The sequence below is a fragment of the Camellia sinensis genome, chromosome 1 (genome assembly GCF_055761805.1).
Source record: "Camellia sinensis isolate YWXY chromosome 1, ASM5576180v1, whole genome shotgun sequence".
Taxonomy (NCBI): Eukaryota; Viridiplantae; Streptophyta; class Magnoliopsida; order Ericales; family Theaceae; genus Camellia; species Camellia sinensis.
The window spans coordinates 127,769,353-127,791,117 of record NC_138961.1 but is presented as its reverse complement, the minus strand read 5'-3'; positions in this window follow the sequence as shown (position 1 = coordinate 127,791,117).

Sequence of the window (21,765 nt, the reverse complement as noted above, 5' to 3'; positions counted from 1 at the left end):
CCTGCTCCTCTTTCATCAAATCCAAGGCAAAGCTTTTGCATTTCATTTCAACTTCAAACACCTCTATGCCTTTTGTATCTTTAATCACACAATTTTTGTCTTCAAACATCACTTATAGCCTTTTTCCAATAACTGAATAATACTCAAAAGGTTTTCATTAATTTTAGGAACATATAAAACATCATAAATTAATTTTAGACCTGTGTGGCCTTCAATTGCTGCTGTTCCTTTTCCTTTTACTGCAATGTGTGCTTCATTTTCAATTCTAACTTTAGAAATAGCAGTCTTGTCAAGCTATCTAAAGAGTTCTCGATCATAAGTCAAGTGGTTTGTACAACCACTATTTATAAGCCAGCTTTCAGTGGAGTTGTTGGTGGCAAGCATGCTACCACAAACAACTGCTCCTCTTAAGGTTGATCCTCAATAGCCTTAGCTTCTCCTTGTTGTTGTTGAGTCTTGCATATCCTTTCCATGTGCCCTAACTGACCACACTTGTGACATCTTGCATCTGGCCTCTACCAACACTTATTCTATGAATGATTGGTTTTTTTGCAGTAAGGGCAAGGTGGAAAGACTTCAGTGTTGCTGTTTTGGCTATTTTTGTTGTTGCTTGCATAACCTCCAGGCTTGTTGTTTTTGTTCTGCCTTTTTTTTTTTTTGCCACCATTGTTGTTATGTGATTTGGCTTGAAAAGCATCCTCCACAAATCCTTCTTGCCTCATAAGCCTCCTTTGTTCTTGTGCCTGCAGTGCATTCAACAATTTTGCCAAGGTGATGCTTGACAGATCTTTTGAGTTTTCCAAAGATGAAATTGTAGCCTCAAACTTTTCAGGAATTGTGACTAGGACCTTTTGAACAATTCTAGAATCAGAAAAATTAGTACCAAGGAGTCTTACCTTGTTCACAATGCCAAAAAGTCTGTCAGAATATTCCTTGATTGTTTTTTATTCTTTTATCTTTTGCATCTCAAATTCTCGGATCAAATTCAACACTTGCATCCCTTTTATCCTTTCATTTCCTTCTTATTCTTGCTTCAAAAAATCCCAAATTTCCTTGGTTGTTTTTAGCGTCATTATTCTGGTAAAAATGGTGGATGAGACTGCTACAAACAAGGTTGCTCTTATTTTTGATTTTCTTTGCTTCCTCTCCTTTTGATTTTTGATGTATACAAGAGCTGGATTGTCTGGCAGAGGTGGAACTTCATATATTTTTTCAGCAGCTTCCCATAGATCATTAACATCAAGATAGGCTTCCATTCTGATAGCCCACATCTGATAATTTGTTCCATCAAACACTAAAGGTACAATTGCAGTGAATGAATTTTTTGAATTCATTCCGGATAGGTTTTTGGAGTGATAGATGATAAGTGCCTAGAAATTATGTTTGAGCTCTCTCACAGGTTCCTCAAGATTGTTGTTCTGATACCAATTTGATGGATATTTTGGAAACCAAAAACTAAGGATAATGAGAGAAGCTATTTTTGAGACTGCAGAAGGCAATTTTTTTTTATTAAGTAACAAGCTGTCTATTTATACAACATAATGAAAATCGAATTGCAGAAAAAACTGTAACATGTTGAGCGTAACAACTAAATGCCTACAAAATAGCTTGAAAAAATGGTCATAATCCTAAGAAATAAAACTAATTCAGCAATCCTAAAGAATAGCAACAAATAAAACTGATTCAGCTTCCTGGGTCATGCCAGTCAACAATATTTCAAACTATAAAATTCTTGGAAGACTGGAATACTCTAAAAGACTTTATATAAAAAAATAATTTTCTAATACTCTTACATGAATAATACATTTAAAATTACAGAATTTTTTCATTAGTAGAGTAGGCTAAAAATCTAAATCTCAAGTCCAACTCAAAAATTAAACAAACCTAAAATGCTAGTCTAACTCAGTTTTTGAGTTGAAATATCTATCATAAACCTATGTCCATCCCTAGTCGCAAATGAGACAGTGCTTACAAAATAAATGAGATGTGAGGTCTGTCTTTAGAAATAAATGAATAAGGTTACACTCTCCGAACCTAACTAGTTAAACATTCCAATAATTTGTGATCTAATATGATATTAAAGAGAGGAAAAGAGAGGGTGATGGAGGGTGGAATCCTGTGCTAAGAAAAAGATGGGTGGGCAAGCAGCACAGTGCATCAATGGGTGTTGGTTTAGTTACCATTTTTGTTGATGATATACCAGAAAAGATGGATCCAAAAGGTTTGTTCACTCTATTCAATAAGTTCGGAGTTATAAAGGATGTTTTTATTCCAATGAGAAGAAGGAAAGCAACAATGTCAAGATTCAGGTTTGTTCAGTCAATTGTTCAATAGCAGCTAGTATCGCAATACAAAAAGCTGATGGGATTTGGTGTGACGATAAGAGACTTAAATTAAAGTATGCAGAGGAGGTTCAGTGAAGACTGCTTGGATTCTGTTTTGTCGGCCGCCAACCTTTGTGCTTCCGGAGGAGGTTTTGGAATGAGTCAAGTGGTCGAGTTTTGTGAACCAAGTTTAAGAATTTGTTTTTGTTTTTGTTTTTGTTTTTTTAAATCTGAACAAGTTTCTGGTTACCTGTATACTGGGCTAAGTCCTACTTTTGTTTTATCTGTATATGAGGGTGACGTACGACTAATGTAATTATGACGTCACATGTGTGTATATTAAGTTTTAAATTATCAGTCCCATGTATATCTGCACAGCTCAATGGACTATGTATGTTTTATATATCTACTTCTACTAGCCCCTTAATTATATGCTATTCTGCACAGAGGTCTTTGGTAATCCAAGGATTACTGGCCGGTTACGACGCTAAACCTATAGGGGCGGGTTTGGTCATGACAAAGGGTCAAAACCCAAGAGAAATAGGTCAACCAGAGGATCAAACTAGATTTGACACACTTAGACTAGATGGGCCATGAGCGAAGTCCAAGGAAACTTGCTGACGTGCTACTTTCCAAGGTCCAGTTGCTGAGGCAGACCCCTCCTTAGTGCTGCCACTTGCCAAGGGAAGCGAAGTGGTGGCAACTCTAACCTCTGCAACTACTTTCTAAGGCACAACAACCTTCGCGATAGGCCTCTTCCATACAAGATAATGTACAGACACTTAGCGTTGATAGCAAGCACCAAGGCACTAATAATTAAGGGTTGATAGAAGGTCCGAAAGCACCTATAGCATGGTGTTGATAGCAAGCTCCAATGCTTACTAGTTAGAGCTGATAGCACGCATCAAGGATAACAGTATACCACACTGACCACATGAAGATGGGAGTAGGGTAGCTCGAAAGTAAAAGACTCCCTTTCCATATACCTAGGTTAAGGACTTGCCTTGGTTGCACAGGTAGGACCAAGAAAGCCTCATTGGGCTTTGTACGAGGCATATCCCTAGGTGTAGCCTGAGCGTTGTGAAGCTGAGAAGTTTGTTGTTAGGTGGCTAAGGTGGAGTCGTCGCTAAGGTAAACACTACTATGGCTGATAGCAGGTCATAATTCTTGAGACTACATGTTTTGGGAAACTGAACTAAGAAGGTAGGTGTCGCGACAACTAGGGCACCTACTGAGGTTCGTACCAAAAAGGTATATGCTGAGGCTCGTGCCAAACGGATAGAATAGTGACACCAACTAAGGTTTTGTGCCAAGAAGATAGTACATGTCAAGGAACACATGTCTACTAAGGCTTGGTGGTTTAGGATGGAATATCCTGCAACACGTGTCGCCGCACTGTTTGGCCACTTAGTATTGTAGACACCCCATTTTTGACTATCCGTAAGACTCAGGCGCTTTTTCTTGCATGCTTGATGATGAAGTTACATTGTGTGTGATTCGAATGATCAACAAAGGACTCCCAGGTCGGGCTTTGAAATAGTCCCAACACCTTCATATTTACCTTGTTTATCCTTCAGAGGTCCCTTTTTGAACATTGTGCCACCCTAAACTAAGCTAGAAGCAGAGAAACAGGAGAGTACCTTGGGGCCCGGCCCGACCGTGCCTCATTGGGACATAGCCGTGCCTTGGTAGCGATAAACACTATTTTGGGTAGGAGCCCACCAGCTATCTATTTTTGAAGATATTTTCGACCTATTTTGCTCAAATTCTATAAATACGAGGTTATATCTCTGTTTTGAGAGCTAAACAATTTCCGAAGAGCCTATACACTCACTTGAGAGCTCCTTCTTCATGTGCAAGCCATCTTTGAGCAAGCTTTCCATCTTTGAGTCCTAGTTATACACCATACACACCCTTAAACCTTAACCTTGGGGTCTTGGTTGAACCTTGAGAATCATAATTCAACCTTGAGAGTGTGTTAGGATTGAGTTTGCTCAACAATCAAAGCTTACTCCATTTAAGAGGTATAAGCTTGTAACTTTTGTTTCTTGCTTTCATTTCATTTCATCTCTAGCTATTTCTTGCGTTCTTGAGATGTGTTGAATCCATGTCAAGTGTTAAAACTTGGGTTTGAATAAGCTACTAAAGGTGGTGAGGATTAACACCCTTACTTGTACCTACTTTCATAGCTCAACCCTTTGTTTTTTTACAATTCTTTTCTTTGACTTTGAAACTGATTTTCAGAGTTCAAAAAAGGGCTAAAAACATGGTTCGAAGTCCCAAAGTGGGGGGGAGGGTTTAGCCACATCTCCTTATTCTAGTTTACTAGTTTAGTATCTTTTTGCTATTATCTACCTTTTTGTGCTCCTTAGCATAAGTTTTTAGCCACTGTTTTTAGCATATTAGGGGTTGTTTTAGGGCTGTTGTAATTTATTTAATTAGTGCATGCTTTGAACATATAGCTTGTTGTGTTGTAAGTCTTTATGCCTAGCTTGTTGTGTTGTGTTACCAATGCTTTGATAGCTTTCTTTGGTTTAATTTTCATGTTGAAGAGTCTCATTCTAATAATTGATCTTGCAACCATTTCTGCAACCTCCCTCATTTCTTTTTTTCTTTTGTTTGAGAGTTATTTCAAAAGATTAGCGGTTGTTCAAGGCATGGGAAAAAGTCCTATGCTCAATGGCTTAATCTCTATGGATATTCATCGTCAAGGCATAGGCTCTCTTTCATACTGAGAATCGTTTCTCGTTTGACGTTCCTTCTTGTTTAGTAGACTTAACCATCACCTTGGACAAATTGATTAAGAATGGAAAGGACTAAATAAAACGGACTTAAAATCAATGAAACCGACATAAAAAAATGAGTTAGATTGCTTGGGTTCGGCCAGATGTTATGCCAAATCCATCGTGTCAAGATTCGTCACACATTAATTCATGATGTTTTAATGAATCTTGAAGTGTCTCTATCTCCCTCTTTGAGTTCACTTCATGATAGGAGGGAGGAGTGGTTATTCATAGAATTTATTGATTTTGTCTGATTGGCTCCGAAATCATCAAGCGATTAAGCTGCTTATTGATGGTTTTGGAACCAACTTCGTTCTTCTCTTGAACCTCTCCATGACAGAGAAGAGTAGAAGGGACAAACAGAGCTCAGAAACACTTTGTCTGCACTGTTTTCACTTTAGAGCACAAAAATAGTGTTTTGCATGAAATTAGGGCATGTCCAGTTGTTCTTGGACCCAGTCGGGCCTCATGAAGGGCCGGCCGAGCTCCAATGTTTGGTAAACAATGTGTTTTTACAGAAACAGAGGGCAGTGGCTGAAGGTGAAACATGGCAGATTCCCAAGTAGGCAGACAAAGTGGCTTCTGGAACCTATCTTCTTTGATGTGCATGCATTGATTTAATTCATTATTGTAATCATTGGTGTAATTAATTAGTTATCATTGTAATTAGTGTTGTTGTAGTAATGGTTCATTAGGTAGTTGTTTATTACTCATTATTAGCCTTTGTTGTAATAACTTAGCTAGCTAGTTATTTGTTCATTCATTTGGTTTTGTAATAGTTAGTTTAATTCGGACATCCGGACATTCATTCGGACCCTCTTGTGCGAGGGCAAAACATCTAATAATGGTATATGTCTTCCAACCTCTATTTCTTTTTCCCTTTTATTTACCTGCTTATGATGGTAGCATAGAGCATCATATTTACTTAACATTCTCATGTTTGCATACACTCGTTGCATGTACATTTGGGTTTGGCTCATCATACTAACCAATGTCAATTTCAGTTTCATTGCTTGAAAACATGACATATCACATGTCTTGAATTGGATCATACACCATGCTCATAGCTGAGCCTATAAAAAATGCATAAATGTGATATCAGAATATACTTGTACACCATGCTATTCTTGTAGCTTGCTTGGGAGTTCGAACTCCCATGGATACGATAGCCCTACAGTTCGAACTCCCATGGATACGATAGCCCTACAGTTCGTGCTCCTTGCGAACTCCCATGGTGCTATACTTGTATACTTGTACACCATGCTATACTTGTAGCTTGCTTTGTTTGACTTTCCTTAGAGTAGTAGATGAGCATTTTATTGCTTTAGCATGTTTCATATATGTGATTGTTGCCATGTTAAGCATGATTCCATGAAGCTAAGTGCTTAAGTGATATCTGTTTGAATGCCGGTAGATGGAGGCTAATTGCTAAAATTGGGATAAATTGATTAATGTACGAACTCACCTTTTCAAGTGACGAGTATCAAAAACAATTTTTAGACAAACATGAAATCAAGTGTTCCAACTTTTCCAAAATTAGTCTATGCTTGTGTGCATCACATAGTAAATTAACCTAATAATCGGAACAAGAGCATATAATGTAAATAAAAATCACATCATGATTAGTAGAGGCTGATCTTTGATTAGGCTCACTTTATGACCTTCCCCTCTCGTACCTAAGTTCCAGAGCCGAGACAATCTTGGTGATGACGGACACGTGGCCTTTGGCACGAGTCATGGGTTTCCTAAATTTTTCAAAAATATTTAGGTGGCGACTCTGTAATCTAGCAAAGTAGTCTATTTTTGGCATTTTTTATTCAAAATTGATTTTCCAAAAGATTTTCCGGATTTGGACTCTTTTGTGTTTATCTATTTCACATTGCACTTGTGGGATTAGATTCAGAACCATGGGAGTTCGAACTGTAGGGCTATCGTATCCAAAAGGAGCACGCAAAGCAAGCTACAAGTATATTCTGGTATCAAGGAAAAGCCTATAAATAGGGCCTAATTCCCAAGGTTCAAGGAGGACATTTTGGGGATTGGGAGGATACGCTATCCATTTGATTGCACTGCCATTTTCCTTTTTTTCAACTATTTGCTCCACCCTTACCTGGTTACTCACTCTCCGACTAACCCAAATTATTGACTCATTAACATAGTTTTGCCTTTTCAAGTGATATTCTTATTACTGTTCATTTTGGACTCCCTACATTCTAGTGACTCCACTGGGGAGGCAGCTTTGTCGATGGTTAATAGTCGTAGTGGTTTATATACAACACCGAAAAGAATGTCAGAAAATGAGGTTCATCAATAGCTTCAGTAGCAAGGGTCTTCCAATGGAAGAGCAGGACATGTCGAAGACCATGGCCACAGCATCGTCATTGAAGTAGTCTAGTCTCTGCAAGACACATAGAGAGAGATTCTAGTCGCCTTACAGACCCTCATTGAGGCCATTTTGGGCATGGTGGCCAAACTAGTGCAAGCTCCTCTAGTGCAAGTCCCTCCGTCTGTAGCATTTCCTAACCCAGCGGTAAACCAGTGCCTTGAGAACCAGGCTTTGATCCAGGCGCCAAACTCTCTGGCGATGCCACTAGTTTAGTTACTCAAGGACAAACTGGCCCTTATCAGCCCAATTACTTTGTTACCATAGCCGATGTCTAAGCTATGCTCGAACAAGAGTGTAGCAAGAAGCAATTACCGTTGTCACTAGACCTAGATGTTAAGCCTCTATACCCGCATGAGATTCTGGTTATGCCCTTGAGTTTCTGGTTATGCCTCTATACCCGCATGAGATTCTGGTTATGCCCTGAGAACCAGGCTTTGATCCAGGCGCCAAACTCTCTGGCGATGCCACTAGTTTAGCTACTCAAGGACAAACTGGCCCTTATCAGCCCAATTACGTTGTTACCATAGCCGATGTCTAAGCTATGTTCGAACAAGAGCGTAGCAAGAAGCAATTACCGTTGTCACTAGACCTAGATGTTAAGCCTCTATACCCGCATGAGATTCTGGTTATGCCCTATTTGGTCAGATATACAACACCTAAATTTGTGAAGTTTGATAGAAAGCAAGGCAATATGAGGGAGCTTGTGGTACGGTTCGTCGAAACCCTTGGTATCCATGGCACCAACCATTCTTTACGCCTGCGAGTGTTTTCCAAGTCACTCACTGAAAGGGCTTACAGTTGGTATGTGAACCTAGTGCCTAACTCGATCAAGAATTAGGAAGAGATGATGAACAAGTTCCACACCAACTTCTTCCAAGTCTAAGAGAAGGTTACCACACTCACACTTTGCCAAGATACTAAGAAAGAGGGTGAAGACATTTTGGATTATGTCAAACGATTCCAGGACAAGGCAATCGACTGCCATGAGCTAGAGGACAAGGTCCACTAAGTCAGCATCTGTGTGTAAGAAGCCTTATGCGACTATAAGTTGTTCCTAGTAAACCATGGACTACCTACCTTCTTAGCTCTAATTGAGGCGGCCAGAAATCTCAGTGGCACAGGCCCACTACCCAGGCCTTGTGAAGGTCATCGGTACTCCTGCAGTAGCAGAGTTTCGACGGTAACCTCGCTGGGAGGGAGTCGCTCGCGAGGAGAGACATCTACGTCTCAAAAAAGGAAGAGTTATGAAGAAAAAATTTCTTACCCTTGCAGTATTGAGAACGTTAAATCTTTGGTCAAGGAATGGGTAGTTGATGGAGAACTTGTTTTATCACTAATTGATACCTTGCCAAGCAAAAAAGAGAGGGAGAGCCGAGACTACTGTGTTTACCATCGGGCCATCACACACCAGATGGGGGATTGTTGGACTTTGAAAAATATCTCTAAAAGGCAAGTCGCGGCGAACGAGTTGAAATTTAAGGATGAGGGCAATCGTATGTAAGATAGGACCTTTATCCTGATCATAAGCAAAAAATGGAATAATGTAAGCATGATCGGATACCTTGTGCCTATGTGCAATCAAGTGCACATGGCGTCTTATTATGATGAGCTAGACGAGATAGCGGTGGGGCAACTTCTTGAGGTAGAACTTGTAGCAATAATGGCCACAGAGGATACTATGCACACTCCTTACAAAACTTTGTTAAACTCCGTAACTTCTTTGGCCACTGGGATTGAGCTAGGTTGTAAGGAACTAAAGCTCTCATGAATATCTCTGAAGTATACCACACCTAGAGCATTGAGGCCAAAGAGTGTGCACCTTGACTGGTTCAAGAAGACCATAGCTCTATCACATTCTCATAGGCCAACTGTGCGTATCCATACCCACATAATCACCCTTTGTTCGTCACAACTTATGTGAATGATGTAGAGTTTAAGCGCACCTTCCTTGATGGAGGTGCATCAATCAACATTATGACCACCTACACCTTCGCAAAGACAGGAATTCCAGAACCTCAGATGGTCTGTCAGCCTATCACTGTTATAGATTTTGGTGGGAAGAAGAAAGTTACTAAAGGGCACGTCATGGTAGATTTGGCAATGAGAGAAAGCCGCATCGCAACAAAGTTCCATGTAACTGAGGTAGAGACAAACTACCATATGACATTGGGTAAGGCTTGGATACATTAGTATGCGATTGTTCCATTAAGTTACCATCAATGTGTAAAAACAATGCTTGGTAAGAAAACTGTGACTATAAATGCCTCAGAAAAGCCGTTTGGAGTAGAGGAGGCACAGTACTTTGATGCAATATTTTTCATTGAACTGTCGACTAAAGAAGCCCCTAAGACTGGTAAAGTTGTTGGGATAAAGTTTCCGAGGTGGAAGGGCATTCGAGACGAGGAGGCAGAATCCACAAGTAGCAAACACAAAAGGAGCACCAAGTCTTCTAGCCCTTCAGCTAAAATCGTTTAAGTTTGTGAGGGCGGCAAGATAGTCTATTATTTCTGATGGAGGATGGCCTCGAGGGTAGTAAGTGTGGCGACGCTACAGATGAATGGATGGTTAAGGTGCCTAATACATACAAGATGGGCCTAAGCCACAGCAAGAAATACTCAGTGAGGTTAACCTTAGTGACTCGCTAAAATAGAGTAGACTTGTGTTCATCAGTGGCATGATGGTTCTTGCGGCTAAAGTGGGACTGATATCTCTCTTAAAATGTTATAGTGATGTCTTCGCTTGGACGTATGATGAGATGCCAGCACTTGACCCATTCCTTGTCATGCATCACCTCGGCACATTTCCTAACTTTGAGCCAATAAAGTTGCATGCTAGGAAGTATCACTCTGATCTTGAAGGAAAAAAAATCAAAGAAGTAGAGAAATTGCAGAATGCCAAGTTCATTAAGCCATATTGTACCAGACATGGCTAGCGAACATCGTGCATGTAAAGAAAAAGAATGGCTAGATAAGAATTTACGTCGAGTTTTGTGACCTGAATATAGCATACCCAAAGGATGAGTTTCCTTTGCCTTATGTAGAAACCATTGTTGACTCTACAGGGTTACACCAAATGTTTTCTTTTATGGATGTGTTTAGCGGTCACAATCAAATCAAGATGGCCAAAGAAGATGCTGAGAAGACAGCTTTTAGGACACCCCTTGGAATTTTTTTTCTATACAGGGACGTTCTTCAGTTTGAAGAACGCAGGGGCAACCTACCAGTGAGCAATGATTGTAGTGTTTCATGACATGTTGCATCGCGAAGTAGAGGTTTATGTAGATGGCTTAGTGGTGAAGTCTAGCAAGGCCAATAGACACCTCATTGACTTAGAAAAAGTCTTTTAGCACTGCCAAAAGTTATTTTTGAAGATGAATCCTCTCAAGTGTGCATTCAGAGTTTCTGCAGGAAAATTCTGCGATTTCTTGGTTCATTAGCGAGGGAGGCAGATAGAGATAAAATAAGGTCAATCATGGAAATGCCTCCGCTTTACTTCCAAAAGGCCCTGAAGAAATTCCCAGGCAAAGTGTCTTATTTAAGGTGGTTCATCTCGACTCTTGCCAAAATCGTTTTTCCCTTCAGAGTGTTGTTGAAAGGAAATCATAAGTTCGAGTGGTTCCCAAAACACAATCAAGCTTTTGAGGCAATAAAGAAAGCACTTACTTCTCCGCACACCATGATCGTGCCACAACCTGGGAAGCTCCTTCTATTGCATCCCACCTCCCCACCTAGGTTCATTAGCGCCCTACTTGTCCAAAATATTGATGGTGCTGAAAAGCCCATCTACTACATCAATAGAATAATAAACGACGTAGAATTACGCTACACTCCAATTGAAAGACACTGATTGGCTTTGATTTTCATAGCACAAAGGCTACGACATTATTTTTTGGCACACCTGATCCAGGTTGTGACCATGAGTGACCCCGTCTAGTACTTGCTGAGCAAGCTAGCAGTAACAGGGAGAATGGCAAGATGGCTGTTCGCATTAGCAGAATATGACATTGTATGCATCACCCTAAAAGCCATCAAGAGCTAGGCACTCCTAGACCTACTAGTATAGTTCCCATCTGGCGAACATGAACTCGCTAAGGTAGTTTTACCTGGCAAGGTTTATGCCTTGGTAGCAGAAACTGAAGCTTACTGGGACTTAAAGTTTGACGGGGCATCTGGGGCTGGCAAAGGTGGTGTGAGAATCATGCTAACTTGCCAAGGTGGGAAGGAGATACACTTGTCCTACAAACTTGATTTTGAATGTTCAAATAACGAGGTTGAGTGTGAGGCGCTAATGTTAGGGCTAATTGCCATACAGAAACAAGGCCTCTGAAAACTGAAGACTTGGGAAAACTCCAAATTAGTCATCAAACAAGCATTTGGTGACTTTGCTCTGAAAGCGCCGTTCTTAGCACCGTACCAAAGCATAGTCCAAAAGTTGCTGACTCAATTTGATGATGTTCAAATTCAACACAACCTCGAATGCAGAACAATTTTGCCGATGCCCTAGCTGCATTGGGGGCAAAGGTCGATATTCCTAAGGATAGAATAACCATTGTTATCGAGAAAAGAACAACACCTGCAGTAATGGCGGAGGGATATACAGAGTGAAATTCTAAAAGGTGGGAAGAAGACATAATGCAGTAGTTGAGAATATGCAAAAGAGGCAAAAGCCCAGCAGAACTAACACTTTTCCTACTCTTCAAAGGAGGTTGTATTTTCGAGGGCTGAACAACTTACTGGCAAGATGTGTCGGTAGGTAAGAGGTTATTTATAGAATTAAGTAGATCTATGCTAAAGCATATGGAAATAGAGATATCATCTTGTACTGACACATACAGAGGTAAGGCTATTACTGGCAAGAAATAGAAAAAGAGTGCGTCGATTTACAGAAGCAATGTGTGAACTGTCAAGCTTATCCAAAGGAAGAAGAAGCCTATTTCCTGAGCAGTAATGGAGACAACCATACATTGATTGGCTAGAGAAGAGTGTACTCCCTAAACACTCCCTGGATGTTATCAAAGTCAAGAGGTAGGTGCTCCGCTTCTTCCTTGACCAAGGGAAGTTGTACCGAAGAAGTTTAAATGGGGCACCACTGACATGTTTGTCCAAAGACGAAGCAAACAAAGTATTAAGGGAAGCTAGGGGTGGGTGCGGATCGGTTGTAGCCACGGAAGGATTGTAAGATTAGAGAAAATCAATCCGCATTAGTATGCCGATCCGGCGGATGTGGATTGAGCGGATTGATGGATGGATGCGAATTGATTTGGCGGTTTAAAATTTTATAAATTTTCAACATAATTCAACTTGTTCACTTCTTGAAAGAAAAAAAAAAGTATTACAATCAATAACTTAAAAAAGTATTACAATCACTGCTTGCATCATCCAAAGAAAGAAAGTTTGATACTTTAGAATATTACAATCACTACATGCCTCATCTACATATTACAATCATAGCATGCCTCATCCACATAAAGTATTACAATATGTGATTTTTAAAATATAAAAACAATTCAAACCACCAAAACCATGAACAAAGCAATAGTAGAGATTGTATGCCTCTGTATTGTTACATCTATATCTATTTTTGAAAACAAAAATCAACCAGCATATATCATCTTTTTTATTTATTATTTTTAGTGTTAGATTTAAAAACAAAAAAAATATAAATAAATAATACATTTATTTTTTTCATTTCAAAAAATATATTCAACTTGAAAACTCTTTTTCAACAGAATATATTCAACAGAATATTTAAACTCCTTTTCAATTGAAAACACAAACAGAATATTCAAACAAATTGAAAACACAAAGTCTTACAAATTACTAGGGGTGCTCGCGGTTTGGAGGTTTGGTTGTGGCCAAATGATCCCCAAATCTGCCATCCGTCCAAAACTAGGCGGATTGGAAACAATCAATCCATAACCGTCCGCTCGTCATCATGCATCCGTCCAAAATGCGGCAGATTGGTTCGGTTTGGTCGGTTTGGGTGGATCGGTATATCCGTTGCTCACCCCTAAGGGAAGCTCATAAAGTGGACCATCAGGGAGACCAACGATTGTACGAACACTTTCTTCACCTCAACTACTACTGGTCGACGGTGGAAGAAGATTCAAAAATCTATGTCAAAAAATGCCAGTCTGGCCAGAAATTTGGAAACTGGTGCATGCATCTGTAGTTGAGTTGCACAATGTTAAGACGTTGTATCCATTTCATACTTAGGGGTTTGACCTAATCAGACCAATTGCATAATAGTCCAAGGGTTATCGATGGATATTAGCGGCCACTGAAATCAGTAGTAAGTGGGTAGAGATCATACCAATGAGAAGAGTAGATGGAGCGGGAGTCATCAATTTCATTTGAAAAAAATATCATATGCAGATTTGGCATACAAAGAGTAATATTTTCTAATATTGGAACTCCCTTTGTGAATTGGAATATGGGAAGGCTACTGGTACTTACCATATCAAGCATCATAAGTCCACTCCTTACTATCCCCAAGGGAATGGGTAGACCGAAGCAACCAATAACACCCTGATACGAATCCTAAGTAAGTTAATGGATCAAGCTAGGGAAAGTTGGGGAACTTAGTTTGAACAGATTCCTATAGCACTCTAGCATACAAAATGTCGAAGAGGAAGCTGATGCAAACAACTCCATTCTCTTTCATGTATGGATCAGAAGTAGTACTACCAGTTGAACTAGTAGTGCCCTCAGCAAGAATGGCTATGTGAGCACATTTGGTTCCAGATGCAAGAGAAATTGGCCTATAGGCAGCCGAAGAAAGAAGGGACAAAGCCTTACGGGTTATGGAAAAGTACCACCAGTTTATAGTCCATGGCTACAACCAGGCAGTTCAAAGCAGAGAATTTAAGGAAAGGGACTTGGTCTGGAACACAGTGAATGCAGTCATGACGGGGAAATCAATTCCTAAGTTTGCACCAAAGTGAGAAGGACCTTATGAAGTATCTGAGACAAATAGTAGTGGAAACTACAAGTTGGTGAGGGTCAACGACGGATTCAGAACTGGTCTTGTAAATGCTAAGTATGTAAAGGTATGGGTCTCAGGACTCCAGCATGACACTATTACATTAGTGTTGGTCTAAAGTTTGCGTATAGAGAGGTCACGAGAGACAATGATAGGATTGAAGAGCTGCACTGCCATTAAACACTATTTAAAAGTAGGGTTGATGATGATATCATCGACCCAATGAGACCATTATAGTAATAGATGTAAGAATGAGAGAAATCTCCACGCTCGACACGAAAGCATAGTACTGAGGCGAGGTTCACCATGTTTTCCTCCTCTAGAGGAACCTTAGAGAACGGGAGCAAAGGCTTCTCAAGAATAGGTGTAACAGGAACAAAGGCTTCCGCATTTACAAGGGGCCCTCCTCAATTCAGTCTGGGGTGGGACAAGTCTGTTGGATAGAGGCCTGTTAGCAATGGATGTAGTTGAAAAAGAAAAGGATGCTTTGCTGAAAAAAAAAGGGGATATGAAAGAGAAAAACTTAGGGAGAAAAGGAGTTGGATGAAAAGTGGGGATCAAATGGGTCCCAAGAGTCCAATTTATAAGGAGCCAACCACTATCACGAGTCTTATTTACAAAAGTCGGCGCAACTTTTTTGTCAAAGCGACGCGACCCCAGACCTACAAGGTGATGTCATACACGTGCAGAAAAAGGACAGTCTTTCCACGTGCGCATGGGCAAATGTAGAGCGATAGAATTTAAATGGTTACCCTAATCATAGGGGGCAACTTTATTAGGCGAATAAGTATCATTAAACGGATAAGGGTCAAAACCCAAGAGAAATGGGCCAATCAAAGGATCAAACCAGATCCAACCCGCTTGGACTAGATGTGCCATGAGCGAAGTCCAAAGAAACTTGTTAAGGTGCTACTTGCCAAGGTCCAGTTCCTGAGGAAGAAGATACCTCAGCGCCGCCATTTTTATTATGGTGCTGCCTTTGTCATTTGACAAGGGAAGGGGAGCCGTGGCAACTCCAACCTCTGCAACTACTTTCTAAGAATGTGGCTCCTCTCAATTTTAATTTTTTTGGGTGGCTAGCTTGGAGAGGTTGACTTAAGACATAACGTTGGTACCCTGTTGTATTCTACAGATTGGAGTTGTAGCCCGTCAATCATGTTCTATTACATTGTCCAATGATTTGGAGGGTTTGGTTTGGGATCTTACAGTGGTGGGAGTTGAGTTGGGCAATCCCTGGGTCTGTGGAGGGGCTTCTGCTGTGGTGGGCAAGGTAAACCTTAAAAATGAGCTTTGTGTTTGGAAGATTGTACCTCTTGTGTTGATGTGCTCCATATGGAGGTTGAGAAATGATACTATATTTATTGGTGGTCAACCTGACTTTGTTGATTCAGGGAAAATTGTGAAATCAAGAGTTGCTTTTTAGAAAAATGATTGGGAGCTCTAACAAATGAGCTCTAATGGGAGTGGATTCCATTGTGATGTAATGTTCTAGCCTTGGTTTTATTTTTTATTCCGTACCGCATCATTAGAACTCAATTAGAGCTCCAAAATTAGAGGGTTGTATCATTGCTCTTACAACAGTGATTGGTAGCTTTAAATTTGGAGCACTAAACTAGCCCTAATGAGCTGGAAAATAAATAAATAAATAAATAAATAATAATAATAATAATAATAATAATAATAATAATAATAATAATAATAATAATAATAATAATAATAATAATAATAATAATAATAAAAACAGAAGGCCAAACATCTCATCATGTGAGACCCACACGTACATTAGAGCTATTAGAGCTCTTGGTTTAGAGGTCTAAAACATTTCAGTTGTTTATATAATGTTATTTATTAATATAATATGTGTTATAAAAAAAAGAGAGGTTTTTTCTTCCAAGGGTAGTCTATGAAAGCTACAGTACTCAGTGCACGACTTTGTCTACAATTTAAAACAAGTCAGACTCTGCTTGAAGGGATGATGTAGGTGTGACTGCTATCTTAAGGTTGTGTTTGTGTAAGTGCCCTTTTGGTGTTTTCTTTTCTTTTGTTGCTTTGATTGGTTTCTCACAAACTCAGTGGTGTGTTAACATATGATTGTGTTGATTTTGCGGTGCCAACCTAGTTGGGTTCATGGAGTTTGGCTATGACTTTTTTTCACCCGCCTTTATTGATGTTTAACTCTTGTATTGCACGAGTTTCTATTTCATCAATAAAGATTCCTTTTGTTCATAAAAAATAAAAAATAAAAATATGATATTAAAGTTCTAGCTTGAAGAAATATTGAATTTAAATGTCATATCCATGAAATCGAAAACTTACGTTCTTTTTGGTAAAAATTGTATGTTTTTTTTATATTTTTTGTGATTGATTTGATTGAAAAGGAAAATCAATAATAATAAAAAAAATTTGTAATCAACAAAAAATAAATCAATTTGAGCAAAAAATATTTTCTACCTTTCAAATAAAAAATGTTTTTATGTACTAAAATCTTATTAATATCACAAAATTACTACTATCATTATCACCACCACCACCACCATCACTACCATCATAGGCACTACCACACACCACCACTGATTCAATAACCAACACATTAATTCAAAGATCACAACCAAACATACCAAAACGTTTTGGGTTGAAACAATGTGCTAAATAAAATAGGATTCAAATCCTCTTTAGTTAAATGGATGAAATGGAGATATGCATTTGGTGATGAATGATTGTAAAAGAATCGCAAATTCAAAAACAGTTAAAAGGATATGTTAAAGTTCAAATTAACACAATAATTATAAATTGTTGATTTTTAATTTTAATGATGTGTTACATATTTGGAGAAATCTATAATGTGCACTGCTGAAAGGGGCACATCGTGGAAAATTATGTTTTTTTATTGTTAAAGTTACTAATGTTTGTGGTATGTTATGTCACTTTGAGGTAAAAGTTACACAAAATATCATTGTACTCTCTGAATTGTCATTCGAAAATCAATTTCACCTTTGTTTTTTTAATAATATGAATTTTATACTTCAACTATTCGATTTTGCATCAATTTTGTAGCTTATAATCAAATATAAATTGCTGATGTGGCACCCAAATTTTATTTGAAATTTCATTTTACCCTCAAACTATACCCAAAATATCAATTAGACTCCTAAATAGGGTTTAATTGATATTTTTTAGATGGTGAGTGGTAAAATGAAGTTTCAAACAAAATTTCAGTGCCACGTTAGTAAGTTCCTTTTGATTATAAACGACAACAAACGGTGTGGTAAAATTGATCCAAAATCAAATAGTTCAGGTATAAAATTGATATTATTAAAAGAATGGGAGTTAAATTGATTTTTGAGTTATAGTTTTGGGGACAAAATGATATTTCCTTTAAAAGTTTTGAATGATAATTTATGGTGTGCACAAATAAATTGAAAATTACAAATTATTGTGGTTTTGTTATATATGTTGTGGTTATATTATGAATGATAATCCAACTATTACGAATCATTTGTATTGAGAAATGTTCCAAATCATTTTGGTGAATTTTTTTTTATGACTTATAGTATTTGTTATGGAATGTTATGTTATTCATGTTATAGTAGAGTGCACATGATATGTGATTTCTAGATGGCGACCTCCTGGGCTGGGTTGTGTTAAGATTAACTTCGATGGTGCTTTACATAATTGGGTAAGTCTACTTGCAATACCATTTTATCTCCTTACAATCTTCTTCTTCTTCTTTATTTATTTATTTATTTTTTATTTTTTATTACAATCTTATCTTATCCTTATCCAAAATGACCAATACATCCTCAACACCCTAACCCTAATTTCTTAATCCACCCCTCATTCACCCCCATGTCAACAAGCCACCACTACTACCTCTCTCGCTAGCGACACTATCCATTGTCATTGGCACCGTTTCCAACCCCCTTTCTATCCCACCCAAACTCCCACTCCTCATCCTTATATTCTTTTCTTTATCTTCTCTCTCTTTCTATATTTCTCTAGTTCATGGTGGATGTAGTTGGGTCATGTAGTAGAGGCGATTAGGTTGCGATGGAAGGTCGCACGACGGAGAGGAGTGGTTCACGGTGGTCACAGTAGAAGAGATAGGTCATGGCGAAGTTCGGGTAGAGCAGTAAAAGAGATTCAAATGTTAGTCGAAGACGTGAATTGAAGGTTGCGATGATTACAAGTGGTGAGGACTGTGGCTGGTTCGCAAAGTCAGATAAGTCGTGGTGTTTGGTCGTGGCAGTTGAAAGGGGGAGACGATGGTGAAGGGTGGTGTAGCTCGACTTTTCGCGCTCCTTTTGGAAGGTGAATAGCCCTACAGTTCGGACTCCACTTGTGGTTCTGAATCTGATTTCACAAGTGCAATGTGAAATAATGAAAACACAAAAAGAGTCAAAATCCGGCAAATCTTTTTGAAAAATCAATGTTTGAATCAAATGCCAAAAATGGACTGCTTTGCCAGATTACAGAGTCGCCACCTAAATATTTTTGGAAGATTTAGGAAACCCGAGACTTTTTCCAAAGGCCATTAGTCCGTCATCACCAAAGTGTCTCGGCTCAGGAACTTAGGTACGAAAGGGGAAGGTCATGAATTGAGCACCCCACTCGCCCGATCAAAGATCGGCCTTTACTAATCATGATGTGATTTTTATTTACGTTATATGCTCTTGTTTTGATTTATTAGCTATTATTACTATGTGATGCACACAAGTATAGACTAATTTGCAAGAATTGGAACATTTGATTTCATGTTTGATTTTGAAAAGAGTTTATGAATTTATCACTTGAAAAAGTGGGCTTTAAAACGGACATTAATCAAACTATCCCAATTCAAGCAACTAGCCTTCATCCACGAGCATTCAAACAATTATATCATTTAAGCAATTAGCCTCATGGAAGTATGCTTTGACATGGTAACATAAACATTCGATGTAAGATGCTAAAACAATAAACGCTCACCTAGTACTCCAAGGCAAGCCAATCAAAGCAAAATAATTAGAAAATATGCATGTTCCTAAACAATGCAATATGACTAAATGCAACGCACATGTTTATATAATTTTAATAGGCTCGGCTATGAACATGGCATATGATTCCATTCAAGACATGTGATGAATCACGTATTCAAGCAATGAATTTAAACATTCGGTTAGTATGATGAGCTGAACCTTGGGTGCATGCAAGACAATGAATGTAAAGCATAAGAATGCTAAGTTGAAAAATGATGTTCTATACTAACCATTGTAAGCAAATAAGTAAAAGGGAGAAAGACGTGGTGTTGGAAGACATACAATTTATTACATATGTGCCCTTGTGCAAGAGGGTGTGAATCAATGTCTGAAAGTCCGAATTAAGGTAATTATTACAAATTCGAATGAATGAATAAGTAACTAACTGCTAAGCTATAATTAACCAACTAGCTAATTTATTACAACAAAATAAACTAACCATCTAATAATTACGACAATCAATAATTAATTACAACAATAATAATTGATAATTAATTATCAAACAAACAAGGATGCACAATGCTTGCATGCGTAGCGTCCAGAAACTACTCTGTCTCCCCAAACCATTCTGTTTCACCTTCAGCCACTGCCCTCTGCTTCTGCAAAAACATACTACTGACCAAACGCAAAATTCTATTTTGTGCTCTGAAGTGAAAACAGTGCAGATAGAGTGTTTTGGACTCTGTTTGTCCCTCTTACCCTTCTCTGTCATGGAAAGCCTCAAGAGAAGGGTAAAGTCATTTCCGAAATCATTAATAAGCAAATTGATTCCTTGATGTGTTAGGGCATGATTGTGGACAAAATTAATGAATGCAATGAATCAATAACCACCCCTCCCTCCTATCATGCGGTAAGCTCAAAGAGGGAGATAGAGACGCTTCAAGGTTCATCAAAACATTATGAATTGACATATGACAACCCTTGACACGATGGACTCGGCATAACGTCCAACCAAGCCCAAGCAATTTGACTGGTTTTCTTTAAGTGTGTTGGTTGCTTTAAACCAATTCTTTTAGTCATTTCCATTCTTTAGTCCATTTGTCCGAAGTGATGATTAAGTCCTTTAAAAGAAGAAAAACGTCAAAAGGGAAGTAATTCTCAACGTGAAAGAGAGATTACCCCGTTGACAATGAATCTCCGTAGAGATTAAGCCATTAAGCGCGAAACTCTAGTTCATGTGTTGAATAACCATCAACTATTTGAAACAACTCTCAAATGAAAGAAAGGAGTGGCGAGCTAATTATTAAAATGAGGCTCTTAAAGAAGGAAATTACTTAAAGAAATGCTAGAACAAACATGCAATGAGTTATGTATATGAACATATGAGACAACAAGCAAACTAATCAAAGCATAAGCTATTTAAATAAATTAAAATAGCCTTAAAACAACCCCTAATATTGAAAAAAAGTAGCTAAAAGCAAGAGAAAGTAAGTAAAAAGAGTAGAGGAAAAGCTATGGAACAAAGCCTAAGGAGGGGTGGCTAACCCCTCCACTTTTTGCAATTTTAAATCACATGTTTCAGCCCCCAAAACAGTCCAAGAACAGTCCCAAAACAACCCAAAAACAGTGGCTAAAAGTGTGTTTAAAGAGCATAAAAAGATAGACAAAAGCAAGAGATATAAAGCTAGTAAGCAAAATCAAGGAGAGGTGGCTAACCCCTCCACTTTTGAGATCTTTAAACCATGGTTTTCAGGCTTTTTAAACTCTGAAAAACAGCATGTAAACCAAAGAAAAGAGTGGGAAAACAACGGGTATGAGCTATGGGATAAGGTGGAAGAAAGGTTGTTAAACCTCTCTACCTTTGGTAACCCTTTAACCCCAAGTTTCAGCACTTTGAATGGATCCAAAACAGTGTATAAACACAAGAAAAAGATAGAAAAAGATGGGAATGAAAGCAAGGAAAAAGGTGAAAAGCTTATACCTCTCTTGAAGAGAGAAAGCATTGGTTAAACAAACTTGATTCCAAAGCACCCTTAAGTTTAACGAAATATGGTTTGAAATTCTACCAAAAAGTTTCAAGAACAAGCTCCAATGGTGTATGTATAGTTAAAAAAAGGTTTGAAGGTTAAAGGAAGCAAGGATGATGGAAGGAGGTCTTTTTAGCTCTTCAAAGCTTTTGGACCTTGAATTCTAAAGGAAGAGGCTCTGTTTATAGAATTTGAGGCAATTTGGTCCAAAATATCTTCAAACAAAGATATTTGTTCAATTCCCAGCAGCTGTCTGTTTGGCACCACTGAGCCCCTGCCGGGCCTTAAAACACACGGCCGGGCCTAAAAAGG